Source organism: Lissotriton vulgaris, chromosome 7 (assembly GCF_964263255.1).
Source record: "Lissotriton vulgaris chromosome 7, aLisVul1.2, whole genome shotgun sequence".
NCBI lineage: Eukaryota > Metazoa > Chordata > Amphibia > Caudata > Salamandridae > Lissotriton > Lissotriton vulgaris.
The window spans coordinates 1,191,797,780-1,191,814,907 of record NC_141695.1 but is presented as its reverse complement, the minus strand read 5'-3'; the positions used below and the strand labels follow the sequence as shown (position 1 = coordinate 1,191,814,907).

At 49.3% G+C, this 17,128-nt stretch overlaps 1 protein-coding gene across 1 annotated transcript in view; it reads right to left on the bottom strand.

Moving 5' to 3' along the window:
* The window catches only part of SRCAP (Snf2 related CREBBP activator protein), a 1,720,489-nt gene that overhangs the window by 670,250 nt on the left and 1,033,111 nt on the right, over positions 1–17,128 (bottom strand). The gene's annotated exons all lie outside the window — the stretch shown is intronic.

The window sequence follows — 17,128 nt, the reverse complement described above, 5'->3', positions numbered from 1 at the left end:
CAGTTCAACTTGCACTTTGCACATTGGCACTTTCTCACACGATGCTGCTATCTGTAATACTAGTAATAACCTTGTGAGGATTTATCAAACCGTTTTATGCGGTTTAACCTTTCATGTATGTTTTTTAACTGCAGTTGAGGGTTTTGGTTGCAACCTATCAACCTATCCATTACTGCTGCTATTTTCCCCGAAATATTTGCACCTTGCACTTTGGCAATTTAACACATGAAGCTGCTACCGAATATATGTGTGATAATTTTGCGATGTTTAACTGAATTGTCTTACAGTTATGTTTTGCTTTTAAAGTCTTTTAAACTTAGATGATGGTTCAATGTAAATGTTTTTATGATTAATTATGTGAGAAATGTTTGTGCTTTTATGGATACTGCATATCCGAATAAAGATCAATGAATTGAATTGGATCTGGCATACTGCCTTCACCACCAGAGGTATGCAACACAAGGCACCTCAGTCAGTTGCCTGACACTATGGGATTGCTACCATCGCTACACAATGGGCAGAAGTCTGGGAAAGTTTATAAAGTTGCCTTACAGCCATGTGGGAAAGTAAGACAACATATGTGCAAGAGGGTCTGGGCTGCACATGCCAGGAGGGATTCTAAACCTCTGGTCCGATTGTCTATCTGATCTACACACAATTGCAGGACTCTCCTGTCTCCAGAGGACTATGAACCAAGAGCTGGATGAGAAGTCAGTTATGTAGGCCCATCTTGTGATCATGGTGACACACCACAGCAGACCACAGGATCAGGAACATGCAAACTACGATTTGCTCCTTCAGTCATACATAAGAATGCACATGGTGTTGCTGTTCATATATATGGGGATTCTTAGTTCACAATCTCTAAGTATTATGTGTATTTTCCTTATACCTAAGGTCCATATTTGTGCATTGTGATAAGGGAGATAGCCACAACATTGAAATAGGGCACAGATGAGTTTCATCAAGGGAAACAATATCTACACTGGAACAAAGGGAAAAGGATGGTTATTTTGCCCCTACACAAGGGACTCAATTTTCAATGAGGAGGATAGGGAGAGTGAATGCGAAAAGGAGTAGTTTCTGTCCTGTAACTCCAGTTCTGTAGTAGGGGTATCTCTGTTACAGTCATAATCTAGTGAATAGTCCCGCCCATGTGCGTGGACCCCGGCAATCAAAAATATTCTCTTAAGTTGTCAAAACATGCAGATAACTGCAAAGACACTTATGAGAGAATTTAAAGACAAATAATGCAGCCTATATCCACAGGCTACACTGTCCAGTACTTCAACTAGAAATTCCACCAAATAACACCACACATAATACAGCCTGCCCAGTTTCTACCATAGAGAAACTTGCCTCCCCCAGTAAAAGACACTGGAATGATAGAGAGGAAGGCATGGACAGACAAGACCCATAGGCTGCCATTATGTGGCTTAAATAGGATACTGTGCCTTTAAGAGAACTTTCCAGAACGTCTCCCAGTATCCCAGAATGCATAGCAGGTCCCTCTACTTTCAGTTCTTTTTGAAGGCGAAGCACGCCAGACCTGTCGCATTCCGTACATGACGAAATATCTCCACCGGGGAGGAGGGCGGGCGCTTATGACTATAACAGAGATACCCCTACTACAGAACTGGAGTTACAGGACAGAAACTACTCCTTCTGTAGTAGGGGATCTCTGTGTATAGTCATAATCTAGTGAATAGAATGGCAAGCCCATCCCCACACCAAAGCGGCGGTGGAGAAGAAAATAACGCCACTACTGTGCGAACAAATTCCGCAGCGAAGCCTGCCCAACCTGAGCGTCTGCCCTGGCGTCAGTGTCTAGGCAGTAATGCTTAGCAAAGGTATGAACCGACTTCCAAGTGGCTGCCTTGCAGATTTCAGCAATCGGCACGTTACGGAGCAGAGCCGTCGTGGCAGCTTTGCCCCTGGTGGAATGAGCCTTAGGCTTACCTCCTAAGGTCTTATTAGCCTTTTGGTAACATAATTGTATGCAGGACACAATCTACCTAGAGATGGACTGCTTAGAGGTAGCAAGACCCGTCCTGACTGATCCATAATTAATAAACAACTGGTCAGACCTACGAATATCTTTGGCTTTATCCAGATAAAATTTCAACACCCTCCTAACATCCAGGGAATGGAGAGACCTTTCCGCTGGAGACGAAGGGTTCTGAAAAAACGTAGGCAAAGTTATGGTCTGGTTGACATGAAAATCAGAAATAACCTTGGGAAGAAATTTAGGGTGAGTGCGCATAACAACCTTAGCAGCATGAAACACAGTATAAGGTTCAGTACAACACAACGCCTGAATTTCACTCACCCTGCGGGCCGATGTAATGGCCACGAGGAACGCCGCCTTCCAGGACAGGTGCTGCAACGAAGCCTTATGAATAGGTTCAAAAGGCTCCTTCATCAATCTGGACAGCACCACATTCAATTCCCATGAAGGCGAAGGAAGCCTGACAGGAGGGAATACTTTCTTCAATCCTTCCAGAAAATCTTTGATCACAGGGATCTGGAAAAAGGAAGTCTGTGAAGGGCATTTCCTGTAGGCAGTCAATGCAGCCAGATGAACCTTAATGGAATGCACATTAAGGCCAGACTGCGCCAAATGTAAAAGGTAAGGAAGGATGACATCTTCCTTACAGGTCGTAGGGTCATGGTTCTTAGACTGGCACCAGATACAAAACCTCTTCCACTTGTAAGCATATGAAGTTCGAGTGGAAGGCCTCTTAGACTCCTTCAGTATGTCCATGCAATCCTCAGGCAGATTCAGAGGAGATTCTCCGCTGAACACCACCACTTCAGAGACTGAAGAGCATGCAGCGACAGTCGAATCTTGTCGTCCCAAGATCCTTTCCTCCGATCCCACTGGTCCTCCAAGCACTCCTGCAGCGGTCTCATGTGCAGCAGTGCGTGTGGCGTCAGGAAGATACAAGAGGCCATCGATCCCAGTAGAGAAGACACCGTCCTCACTGTTGTAGATGGAGTTGTCATAAGAGCCTGAGCCTTCCGAAGGAGAGATAATCGTCGCTCTTCCGAAGGAGACACGCTTGCTGACAGCGTATTGATGGAGGCTCCCAAGTACTGTATGCATTGGACCGGAGTCGAGACAGACTTGGCCATGTTGATGTGCAGCCCCAGCTTGTTCAAGAGAACGCACGTCTTCTGGAAGTGTGCTTGCGCTTCCGAGAAGGAGGATGCCTTGATCAACCAATCGTCCAGGTACGGGTAGACGAACACCTTGTTCTTCCGCAGGTGTGCTGCTACCACCGCCATGCACTTTGAGAATGTTCTCGGCGCAGACTTCAGTCCGAATGGGAGTACTGTGTATTGATAATGATTGGCGCCGACTTGGAACCGCAGTAACTTCCTGTGTTTGTGTGCAATGGGCACATGGAAGTAAGCATCATGTAGGTCTATAGCACATAGCCAGTCTCCCTGTTGCAACTGAGGATAAATCTGATGCAACGACAGCATGCAAAACTTTTCCCTGCGAATCCATTTGCTTGCCTGTCGCAAGTCCAGAATGGGCCTGAACTCGTTCTTGTCCTTCTTGCGAACCAGAAAGAACCGGGAGTACAGACCTCTTCCTCTCTGAGACAGAGGTACGTCTTCTATCGCCCTTTTCCTTAACAGGATATCCGCTTCCGCCTGAAGCTCGCGCCGCTGAAACTGCGAGCTGACCGGTGGAGTTGCTGGAGGAGGGCTGGTGAACCGAAGACTGTATCCATTGCAAACAATATTCAGCACCCACTTGTCCTGAGTAATTTTTCTCCACTCTGCCAGAAAAAATTGAATGCTTCCCCCTACCGGAGTGGGTAACAGATCCGGGGGAAGTAGGTTCCTAGGGCCTAGACCCAGCCTGGCCCTTGGACGCCGGAGCAGACTGCTGGCCTCCTCTGCCCTTCTGGCGCTTCTGGAATGGCTTACGGAACTGTTGTTGTTGTTGCGACTGTCCCGAAGCCTGGCCACTTCCTCTGCCTTGCCCACCGAACCGCCGTTGGAACGGGCGGTACGACTTCTTCGTGTCTTTAGGCTTCTCCAGGCCCACAGCCGTGAGCGTTTCGGCCTCCGCCTTCATGTGGGCCATCTCATCGTCCGCATGCTTCCCGAAGAGGGTCTCGCCGGAGAATAGTAGGTTGGCCACCCTCTGCTGTGCGTCCGGTTTCAGGGACGTAAGACGGAGCCAGGCATGACGTCGTTGGTTAACCCCATGGCAGAACCCATGAGCTGCCAACAAGGAAGAGTCCGCTGCAGCGCTGATAAACTGGTTAGCCACAAGCATCCCTTCATTCAGCACTTCCTGGAAGTCCTCGCGCTTCTCGCGGGGTAACAGCTCCGCAAACTGCTGAAGGGAGTCCCAGAGGGCGCGGTCGTAGCGTCCCAAAAGCGCCGTGGCACTCGCAGCCTTCATGGAGGTAGCCGATGTTCCACACACTTTCCTCCCTGCCGAATCCATCCATCTGGACTCCTTATCCGGGGGAACCGTGGATGACGGGGAGGTGGCATGTTGCTTGCGGGCCGTCGTCACAATTACAGAGTCTGGAGGGGGTTCCGCCCTCAGAAAGGCCGGGTCCGAGTCGGGAGCCCGGTACTTCTTCAGCAGTCTCGATGGAGCCGCCTTCGTCACCGCAGGGGTGAGAAAAAGGGCCATAGCCGGTTCCTCCAGGCCCGGCACCAGAGGCAGGAGAGGACGAGACAGGTGTTTTTGATGCAATGTCTCAAAAATGACTGAAGTTTTAGGAGTAGGCACCGTCAAGGATATGCCCAACTTTGCAGCGCACCTTAAAAGGACATCATGGAACGCCACCAGGTCATCAATCGGGGACACCCTCGTTTCCTGGGACTCTGACAAGGTAGGAGAATAGTCTCTGGTACCAGAGGACCTTGTGTGGGAGCGAGATTCGCGCCTCCTATGGCGGCGTCTCGAACTCGTGGACGATCTGTGTCGCGATCTCTCCCTTCTCCCAGAGCGAGAGCGAGACCTGCCAGCCCGTGGCCGCTCCACCGGTTTCCGTGGTGGGGTCTTCCTTGGCTCCTCTCGGGGTTTCGGTTTTGGGGTCCCCTTAGGAGGTACAGGGAAAGACGGCAACGAAGTGGACCTCGGCGGAGGAACCCTCGGCTGCGGGGCGGGCCCATGCGGAGGGACTGGTGGGTCACCTGACGGAAGTGGAGGGTTGGGTGGAGGATCCTCTTTAGGAACAGGTGGAGGTGGCGACCGAGGCCGAGATGGCGTGTACACCTCTGAGTACACCGAGCCCGGTGACCCCTTAGGCGAAGGGGGCTGAGATCCAGCCCCTTCAGCAGGTGATCGCTTCGTCTTGCGCCCTCCACTAGAAGCAGTCTGACTTCTGGAACCAGAATCCCTCTTGCGCCGTTTTGGAGAGGCAGAACGACTCCCAGACGCCGACCTCTTTCTTCGACGCGGAGCGTCGCTTTCCTGACGTCGAACGTCGCCTCCGCGACTCCGGCGTCGAACGCCGCCTCCGCGACGTCGACCTCCTCTTCCTAGACGTTGAACGCCGACCCCTCGACGTCGACCTCTTCCTTCGTGACGTCGTACGCCGTCTCCGCAACGTCGAACGTTCCTTCCTCGACGACGAGCGTCGATTCCTCAGTCTTGATGCTCTCGACGTCGAGGAGCCCCTCGACGTCGACCGGTGTTTCGACGGCGATCGACGGTGTTGCCTCGACGGCGAGCGCCGATACTTGTCACTTCGTCTCCGACGTCGATAGGAAGACCTTGACGTCGACGATGACGTCGACGGTGGCTTCGACGGCGACCTCTCCAGGCCCTTCGACGTCGAGCCGTCACGCCGTCTCGACCCGGAGCCCCGGGGAGAAGGGGAGCACACCGCCGTCATCCCTCTTGACGTCGTCGTCGATGCAATCGACGTCGACCGGGACCGTTTGCTGGACTTCCTGCCTCTGGGGAGCCCCCAAGAGGCCTCAGCAGAGACAGAGGGAACCTTCCCAGCCTGCCCAGACCCACCTGCAGCCTGCAGACGCCTCTCCTCAAGGCCAGAAAGCCTGATCTTCATCCTGTCCCTCAGAGTCCGAGCAGTAAACTGCTGGCAGATGACACAGTCCTCAGGGACATGATCTTCAGGGAGGCAGACGATGCAGACATCGTGGGGATCACTCTTGGCCTTCTTCCTCCCACATGCTGGACACTTATCAAAAAGGCCAGGCATTTTAAAGCCCTAAAACGCCTGAATCAGCACACAAAAGAGAAAGAGAACACCAAGAAAGTAAACTGAAACACTTTTAAAACACAAAAGTGCCAAAATATCCAATAAACCCTTGAAACAAGGGAGAGCTCAATGCCAGGGTCCTGTAAGCAGGAGCCGGAAAAAAGAACTGAAAGTAGAGGGACCTGCTATGCATTCTGGGATACTGGGAGAAGTTCTGGAAAGTTCTCTTAAAAGCACAGTATCCTATTTAAGCCACATAATGGCAGCCTATGGGGCTTGTCTGTCCATGCCTTCCTCTCTATCATTTCAGTGTCTTTTACTGGGGGAGGCAAGTTTCTCTATGGTAGAAACTGGGCAGGCTGTATTATGTGTGGTGTTATTTGGTGGAATTTCTAGTTGAAGTACTGGACAGTGTAGCCTGTGGATATAGGCTGCATTATTTGTCTTTAAATTCTCTCTTAAGTGTCTTTGCAGTTTTCTGCATGTTTTGACAACTTAAGAGATTATTTTTGATTGCCGGGGTCCACGCACATGGGCGGGACTATTCACTAGATTATGACTATATACAGAGATCCCCTACTACAGAAGCTGGGTTTCCGTTGCAGTAACCCCCTCCCCACTTTTTGTCAGACTACTGATGCACCTTGACTTGATGTGCCCTGGGTCCCTGCCAATCAGGTTTCCAGGGCCTGTGTTCTTTACCAAAGCTGTATCCTGTACCCCCAATTGGCACTTCTATGGCCACATGTCAGTCCCTTGTAAAACTTATCATGGGTACCAAGGGCACTGTGACCAGGAAAGGCCTCTAAGGACTGCAGCACATATTGTTCCACCCTTAGAGGTCCTCTACCTTAACACACACACACACTGCCATTGAAGGCTGCGTGTTTTGGTAAAGAACAAACTGAAGATTAGAAATGGCACACATCCCTGGGTGCCACGCCTAAAACCCACTGGTCAGCCACCCCTCTAACAGGGTGTACTATGCCACTGGTGAGGGTACAGGTGCATGAACCCTGTACCCCTACAGTGTCTAAGTCCATTCTTAGACATTGTAAGTGCAATAATGCCAATAAGAATATATGGTTCTGGGAGTTTGCCATTACGAACTCAACAGCATCATAATGGCTTTACTGAAAACTGGGAAGTTTGTTATCAAACATCTCAGCACATTAAACCCACACTGGTGCCAGTTTGGGGTTTAACGTAAAATGCACTCAGAGGGCATTTTAGAGATGGGGTGGGGGGGCCTTCGCTCCCTGAGCCCAGAAACAAAGCCTTTCCGGGCAGAGATGGTCACACCTCCCTAAGGCCAGGAAGAACAATCTGTGGCAAGCAAGCTTAAAATGCCTTGCCATCTTTGTAACGCGACCTCAGCCTCTCCTGCTATCAGGAGCAGGCCCCCTTCCTTTCTCCCCTCCTTTACGGCAGGAAGACAGGCGGGAAAAATTAGCACAGCCCAGAAGGTGTGCACACCTCTGCCAAATCCACCTCAGGTGGGGGAGGCAAGGAAGCCCACTATTCCGTGCCCGTTACCTTGCAGATGGCAGGCACTCTCCAAACAAGATTAGGGATTGTGCCTGTGAGAAGTTGGCCTGATATATGATGCTCACTAGTTCTAGTGATCACCTTGTATCAGTCCAAACAACCCTTATGGTGATTGGTTGTAAGTCAACCTTATAGACCAGCTATCCTAATGGTAGCATGGACAAAGCAGTCTTAGGCTAAACTCTTTTGGCATGTGAAGCCAGCTGTTTTACCACATAGAACCCCTTGAATACCAAATGAAAGGACACCACACAGGTTGTTATGAAAATAAACAAGATATTTATTACTAACAAAACACCTCTGAACTCTTTATGAGATCAGAGGGCTAAGCACATGACAAGACTCTTAAGAAAAATACGATAAGTTGCACAAATTACAATGGTGCCCTAGGGGCACGAAAAACCATATACTAAGTAAATGGTATAAGGAAATCGATAGAAGGAATGGAGCTGTCCAGAGGCTGTAGGATCGCTGGGATTACACTATCCCAACCTTAGGTAAGTAATAGGAGTCCCACGGGACGCGTGTGCAGAGTGTGAACTCACATGCGAGATGCGGGACAAAGTCAATGGACAATACAAATTACGAAAAGGTAAGTAATAGACAGTTTCGACTAGCTAGGACTAAAACGACTGGATACCTGGACACTAGAAGAGTTAATCTACCCTTGAGCACCGAAATGCTCTCGTTACCTCACCCACGGGCTGCGGGTGCTTAGGTGTGAAAGTGTGTCGGGTTTCCGCGTTGAAGTCTATGGAGCTTTGAAGAAAGATGCTGCAGGCGACCAGGAGGAAGCTGTCCAGAGCGATCCAAGGGTGGATCGAGGAAGATGGAGACCTGAAAGCAGAGGGGACAATGTTCACAGTCACTAGCCAGTGACTGGAGTGGAACCAGGAAGGAACCAGATGCTGTTGTGATCAGGTGAAGAGTGGACGCTTGACTCTGCAGCCACGTGGACCAGGTGGTGTTTTCGACGACCAGGATAGAGGCATGAGCTGTCCCACGCAGGCTCTCGCTGTCGGCGGTGTTGGTTCCGGATTCGGCGTCAACAGGCCTTGGCAAAGGCAACCCACGCGGTGAGTGGAAAAGGCGTCTGGTGCAGACCAGGAGGGTCCGGGGTGCTTCTCCTTTGCAGGGAAGCAAGGGCCAGTCTGGAGCAACCAGACAGGCGGTGTAGATGTCGTAGATCTTCGTCTAGGAGGTCACTAGCCAGCCGGCAAGTGACCAGACAACGCGTCTAGCAGTAATCCAGCAAAAGGGCCCCACCCAGATCTCGTGGATGCTGGAGGGCTGATCTTCTGTGCAGGAGATGCTCGGGGCTGGGGCTTCTCAATCCCCAAAGCACTCCATCGAGGATGCCTCTGAAGTCGTGCTGGAAGCGAAGTGCAGTTTCTTCAAGATAGCCGGTCCCACGTGTCTCGTCGCACCCACGAATCTCAGCTGTGCTGTAGATGTAGGTAGAGGTCGGAGAGGTCTGGAAGTCAGGGTCTCGTCGGGCTCTGAAGACTGGATCCACTCAGGAAGACGACAAAGTGAACCGCTGGAACGCTTGATGGTGCCTGCTCGTGCAGGGTGGTCACTCCTTGGCCATAAGGGTGATTTCTTCAGTCTTCTGTGGAGCAGAACGTCGAAGTCCAGAGTTTCTTCTTGTAGTTTCAAATCAGGATTAATCTAATGTGGAATGGGACCAGCTCCTACCTTTATTCTCCTAAAGGGAGCTGTACTGCGACTAGGTCCCTCCTATGGGTGGGACCAGGAAGGGGGGTGGTTACACCCCCTATCCTTTGTCCGGTTTCGCGCCAGAGCTGGGGCTGGAGTGCCCCAGCAACTGGTTTGAACCGGTGTATGCACAGGGACACCTTGTGTGCCCCAGGCATGTCTCATTCCTTTCAGCCCTGTCCTACCAAATACACAAAATCCTGTCTGGGTTTGGTCCTAGCACCAACCAAGGCAGGAAACCCTTTGTCCAGGCCTCCCTCGCTGGAAGGACTCCCAGCAGCAGGAGGTCAGACTTGTGTCTGTGGTGGCAGCATCCATTTTGTGATGCTGAGGCTCGAGTTAACTTTAACCGGGGTTCACAGTTCTATACATGTTGTGTCCCTCTAAAAGGGTGGAATGCTACCCGTCGCCAGAATTGGCGAGGGGGTAGTAATCCAATTCGCATGACACCTTACTCGACATGTTTTGATAATGCTATGCCAAAGTTAGCAATACCCGCGAGTATTATAATGCACTTAAAAGTATATGGTATAGCGTTATCATGGAAACAGCTAAAGGACTTTGTTCCGAAAGCTGCAGACAGACTCAGCTCATGCTAGAGCACCATCTCACATAATTCCAAGCACTCTGCCTCCAGGATTGTTAAGGCCTGCCATAGGAGTGACTTATAGGAGTAGATTTGTCCATTCTAGGGTTAGATATAGGTATAATATATCTAAAGCAAAGAGTGATTACACCACCTTGCCCCAGCTGTGTTACCAGCCAGTTGTGTCTGTTTATATGGCCAGCCAGGGGTGGCACAATACATGCTGCAGCCCCTGGTAGGCCTTGGGTGCACTTATGCCCTGGGTACCTATGGTACACTGTACAAGGACTTACAAGAGTGACCCAATACCAATTGGTATATGCACCTAAAGTACATGGATGTCAATTTAGAGAGAGAACAGCTAGGCTGTGGGTCTGATTAGCAGGCCCACAGCCAGGGTAAGTCGTAAACCACTGAAGCAAAAAACTGGGGTGACCATAGGATTGCCGACCCTACTCTCCTACAGGCCCCTGCCCCCCTCCCACAGGAGAGGAGCAGGATAGGGGGTGTAATCACCCCAGGAGAGGGACCTATTGGTCCCTGCGCTTGCCCCACCTGTAACCCCCCTACATTTAGTATTTAAGGGGCACCCTGACCTTCCTTCCTCAGATCCCGATTTGAAAACAAGAAAGAAGATCAAGAAGAAGACCTGCAGGCAGCTGCTAACAAGAGGACAACACCAACGGACTTGGCCAGCCCTACAAGCCTGTTGATCCTCAAATCTGCTACGGCTAAATCCCTGAGTCTCATGCGGATAGGAACCTTGAAAACCCCGGAGGACCTGCCTACCTTTCACCTCTTAAAGACTGGGACTCCCCTGAGCAGTGGTTCTGCTCACACAGCAATACCCCTAGTGCCAGCAAGGAACCGCGTATCCAGCACACACTGCGCACGCTGAGCACGGCCTGGGCATGAGTGGACAAAGACCCTGAGGACGTCCCCCAGCGATTGTGACCTGGAAACTAGTGCCCAAGGACCCTCCTCGACAACCCAGATGACGCCTACAGCCTCACAGCAAGGGGCCCCTCCAACTACGACCAGCAGAGGGTAAGATTTCCCCGACGTCAAAAGACACCCCAGCACCCGGCGCCCCACGGCCCCCTGTGCCCAACTCCTGGGTGCCAACCTATCCTCCAAGATCCCAACTTAACTCTCAAAGTGTTGGCCGCTCCTAAAGAATCTCCGTCCCCGAACCTGCAGCCTTTGTTCCTCTCCCAAGATCTCCATTGAATACCATTGAGCGCCCAACGGCTCAAAAGCACCCTGCACCCAGCCGCCCGAGTGTCCCTGGCAGTGCAACGTTTGTCCTAACCTACTCCCCCATTTACCGTGAGCAAGTGACCAGGAGCCCAGCTCCCACAGAAGCATGGCCTGCTTGCCAGCAGCAACCAATCAAAGGCCCCCTACCTGTCATTGGATAACATTGGGCCTAACTACCTCTGCACCCAGCTGCCCCTGTGTCGCTGAGGGTGTACCAACTGTACCTACCTGACCCTGGGGGACCCCCGAGTATATGCCCAGACCATTAACTCTGCCAGTCGACTACTTACCCAAAAGCCGATAACTCACTTTTCTTCAATAGGGTAACATTGAATGGTTTCACTTGTAAAGTCTTCTAAGTGTGGAGTTTTGAAACTTTAAAATATTCCTATAAAAATCAGCCGATCAACGAATTCTGATTTACTCACCTGTTATCAGAAGAGAATCCAGTGTTGCTCGACTTAAACGCATTTTTTCAATTGTTTACAGACATGCACCAGGGCTGGATCTAGGATCCACCCCTGAGTAAGAAAAAGTAACAATAACACTACTTACCTGCTAAGTGAATTTCCTCCCATAGGATAACATTGGTGATTCTATGTGAAAAAGTTTCTGTCAACTTTTAAAATACAATAATATTCCTTAAAAATCACTACTGTAACCAAAACGCTTTTACTTAACTGTTTACAGGAGATGTCCCAGGACTAAATCTAGGATCCAGTCCTGTGGTTAGAAAAATAATCCATACAGTAACTAATTGCATTTATCTAGAACTTCCCATTGAGCTCAATGTAGCATTGTGTTTGAAATTGTGTTGCCTTTTACAACAACTGTAACTATTGTAATAAAAAAGCCTATTGCCTGTTTAAAAAGTATTTAACTAAAGTAACTCATTCTGAGAAAGTCTATTTTGATACCTTGTAGGTTCAAAAATAAAACTATATATTTTGAAACAAAACAATTGGCCAAGAGCTCAGTTCTTGAGTGTGTGAGACCATTTGCTGACTGAGTGTGTACATCAAATGCTTTACACCAGAGGTCTTCAAACTTTTTCATGCTGAGACCCCCCCTTTCAAAAGATTTTAGGCGTAAGGACCCCTCTTGAAACAAATTTCTGGAACCGGATACTCCCGATCCTCGACAACCATAAACGTCCCCAATTCCAAATGCAAATCATTTTTATGGTGGTGAAACAATATTAAACTGTACGGGCCGCCATGCGCATAAATGTAACCTGCGCGGGTGCTGCACTTAATGTAGTAGTAGCACAGTGCCCGGTTAATTTAATATGCAGGTATACCGCGCTTGATGATGTAGTCGGGGCCCACTTTCATCATTATTTATTTATTTATTTAAATCATGCAACCTGGCCTTCTTAGAGCCTCATTTAAACATGGCACCCGCTTAATTAAATACGTATAGGCTCCGCACTTCCTGTTGCAACACGGCGCCTGTGGCACGCAGCCCAGCTTCGGAGCTGCAGCCAGTTGCCGAGAGAGCAGGATGAAAGTGAAATGCTCTGCCTCAGAATGCTGGAGGATGTCCCGAGGATCAACGGACAGGAGGCAGTTTTCTGCAGGTAAAGTTCCACTGGTTGACAAAAACGAGAGTTGGACTCAGTACTTAAGTAAGCAGTAAGCTAACTTAGCACTCTTCTACAGCAACACGCGTTAAAGAGCAGTGCATGCTGGTTCCCATCAAGTCATTATGCAGAAACAGCTTCTTTAATATGATGCATTGTTATCTTTACACATTAACTGTAATGATTTGGCAATAGCAGCTGCATTGCATCCTGGTAGTTAATTTCCCCAATGCTTGCACGCACGTACTGCAATGCATCAAAATCGTATTTTGACCTTTTTAAGATATGGGCTTTTCATGAGAATATGTGAAATACATAGCTAAAACTAGCAATGGGATAATTACAGGCCCAACGGAACTGCCCATTAATAGCACATGCCTGTATTGCAGTCTCTGTTGGTATTTCGCTGGAAGTAGCTCAAGTGGCTGTTAGTATTTCTAAGATGGCCACTGCACCTTGTGAGAGATCAGCCTACTCCTGCCCCTGACAAAAGGAATGTTTAGTGAAGCAGAGAGAAGAGAAAGTGTCTGTTGAGGCCCCATTGGACATCAGCTTGGTTAGTAGGAGTCTCTCCCATGGGCTGCATCCATACTAACACCTGTGAGGTCATTGCAGCCTCATACTGTCGGAGGTACTGGGCTGTTAGCAGTTGAGCCAGACTGGCTTAGTGTGCATGTTTAGGGTCAGTCCTCTCTAAACTCCGAATTCCTGGTGATGTCTAAATAACTGCACTATGGGAGCAAAGACAAGCTAAGCGATTCCATACACACAGAAATACTATATTTTGCTTGCCACCGTTACAACTTTGGAGCAGTTGAGGACTTGTGACAGGATCAAACCGAAATGTGAGTACGGTTAAATGCCAACTGCTAAGCAAAATGAGATATAAAAGCTCATAATGTGCTATTGCGGGCACTTTTTCCTTACATAATTACTCCAAAATATAAATAAAAACATAATTTATAATACCTATAGATTTTACTTTTATAAGTGCGCGATATATTGTATTGTAAATGCTTGTTTTTGCTACTTACTGAAATTCAACACCTCTTTCCCGAAAGTAAGCGCTATGTAAATATATTTGCAATTAGAAGCGCGCACTTCACAGCTCGTCACTAAGCTTTCAGGGAGGGATTCAATCAATGAAAGTCAGTACCAAGCAGTCTTTACATCTACAAATTGGCCTTTACACTTTCAAATTAACCCGTAGCACACATTTCCAGTCCTTTCAGGCAAGCAGGCAAACCTTGCCTAGCTGTCTGATCAGCTCCGGTTTCACAGCACAGGAGAACACTTCCTGAATTGCAATGAAGCTCGAAGTATTTTAATTTAAAAATGAACTGCCCAGGGACGGTTTACTTTTCCAAGAGGCCAGGTGGAAGTGAGCCCAGGGAATGCGCGACCCCCTTCCCAGGACTCCACGACCCCCCTGGGGGTCGCGCCCCACAGATTGAAGACCTCTGCTTTACACTGTCCTCTGATACTGCATTACTGCACGACCAAGCTACCACTTTAGAGAGTAAGGTTATATCTAACTTTAGCCTCTGCCAAACCTCTGGGGACTATGGACTCTATACACACTGTACCTTACTTTGGTCCAGTATATATAGAGCCACTTACTTACAGCTAGCTACAAATCTTTTCGTCTGGGTTCTCTGTGTCGAGGTCGGTCCATGTATCCTCGAAATTTTCGGAGTCTTCCTCGTCTCCGGGTATGTCTCCATATTCATCGGGTTCTTCCAGGTGCCTGGGTTGGAGGGGTGTCGAAAATACCTTCTTCCTTGGCGCCTACTGCCTTTTTGGCGTTTATGTTGTCCGGTTTGTTCAGCGGTGCATTTGGGATTCGAAAATCCTTTAGTGAGGCTTCCAAATCCATTTTCTTTTGTAGGATCACTGCCATCTCCTCAAGGCTCTTCCTTTCGACCTAGAGGGCCCTCTCGGCATCTGAGTACAGGGATTTTCTTTTCTTCCAGAAGTCAATGGTTGTCTTCGACGGTGTTATGTCCTTTTTCGTGGGTTCGGTGTCAACCGGTGGCTTCGGAATCTTCTGCGATTTTCCCTCCTCTGTGACCTTTGGTTGGGTCCCTTGGGGTTCTTTTAACCGCTGCTGAACCTCGATCGCCTTTTTGGACGGTGTCAGGGCTGCCTTGTGTTCCTGGCGCTTCAGTTCCGGCGAATTTTAAGGTGTCTTACCTTTTCAGTCTTCTTTTTCTGGTCTTTCGCCTTCTTCTCAGCGTGGATCTTTTCGGAGTCTCCTTCGAGGACCTTTATGTCCGATCCCTCATGCGTAAACTCCGCTGGTGCTCCATATTCTTCCTCGTCGTTCGAGAAACCCAGGTCTCTCATGGAAGGTTTCTTCGATGTTTGCGACACTGTGACGTAGTGAGCCTTTCTTTGTTTCTGGTGTGTTCTTAGCGTATTTGGCAGGAACGCTGCGCAGGCCTCACAGTCATTGTCCTGGTGATTTTCGGGCAGCCAGAGGTTGCAGATGTTGTGTGGGTCACGTTGTGCGTATTAGTGGTCACACTTTGGGCAGAATTTGAAAGGGGTATTCTCAATGAACGCTACCTCACCATTTGTGGACCGACGTTGTCCTCTTCTCTTCCTAGCCGCCGCCAATGATATTTCTTCGACAATCTTATTTTGTGAATTTCTTGGGGGGGGATACGACTTTTCCTCAGGGCTTCTCGTCTTGCTTCCAGACCCAACGGCAGAAAAAAGAATCTGAAGATGCCTACCAAGCAGGTCGACCTCCAGGATACCGTCTGAGGTCACACTGGGGACGTCCCTGGCCCCAAATGGTAGTCGCCAGTGACCAAAAAAAAAAAAAAAACAACCAACAAAAAAAAAAAAACAGTCAATTCTGGACCCAACCACTAGATGGCTGAATAATGCACAGCATGTGAATCCAGAAAAGGATTCACGCTGCAAAACTTCCCCTTCCTGGACCCTGCCCATCCAGAAGGAGGAGGCTAGGCACCTCGTCCCAGAATGTTCATTGTTTCAGCCCCCCCTCTTCCCCCCAGAGAGCAGCAGGTTCTCGACCCAGGGGTCCAGAAACATGTCTGTTGGTGGCAGCTGGTCAGCAGCCACTCAGCCTGGCCACTAGTGTTCAGTCATTTTTCAGGGGGGGGGGGGGGGGGGGGCGAGTGGGGGACATCTCTAAGATACCCTCTGTGAGAAGTTGGCCTGATATATGATGCTCACTAGTTCTAGTGATCACCTTGTATCAGTCCAAACAACCCTTATGGTGATTGGTTGTAAGTCAACCTTATAGATCAGCTATCCTGATGGTAGCATGGACAAAGCAGTCTTAGGCTAAACTCTTTTGGCATGTGAAGCCAGCTGTTTTACCACATTTAACCACTTGAATACCAAGTGAAAGGAAACCACACAGGTTGTTATGAAAATAAACAAGTATTTATTAACTAACTTACACCTATGAACTCTTTATGAGGTCAAAGGGCTAAGCACATAACAATCTCGTAGGAAAAATACGTTCAAGTTGCACGATTTACAATAGTGCCCTAGGGGCACGACAAACTATATACTAAGTAAGTGGAATGTGAAAGTCGATAATAGGAATGGAGCTGTCCAGACGCTGTAGGATTGCTGGGACCACGCTATACTAACTTGAGGTAAGTAATAGGAGGCCCAGGGAGCGCGTTTGCAGAGTGTGAACTCACGCGAGATGCGTACAAACGTCTATGGACAGTACAGTTCAAGAAAAAGGTTAGTACGGACGTCCCTGACTAAATAGGACTAAAACGACTGTGGAACTGGACACTAGGAGAGTCAAGCTACCCTTGAGCACCGAAATGCTCGTGTTACCTCACCCACAGGCTGCGGGTGCATAGGTGCCAAGTCGTGTTGGGTTCCGGCGTTGAAGTCTATGGGGCCTGGAGGAAAAGATGCTGCAGGCGGTCAGGATTAAGATGTCTGGTGTGATCCAAGGGTGGATCAGTGAAGAGAAGAACCTGAAAGCAGAGGGGACAATGTTCAAAGTCACTAGCCAGTGACTGGAGTGGAACCAGGAGTGGAACCAGATGTCGTCGTGGCGATCAGGTGAAGGTGGACGCTTGTTTCTGCAGCCACGTGGACCAGGTGGTGTCTTCGACGACCAGGATGGAGGCACGAGCTGTCCCACGCAGGCTCTCGCTGTCGGCGGTGTCGGCTTCGGATTCAAAGTCAACAGGCCTTGGCAAAGGCAACCCACGCGGTGAGTGG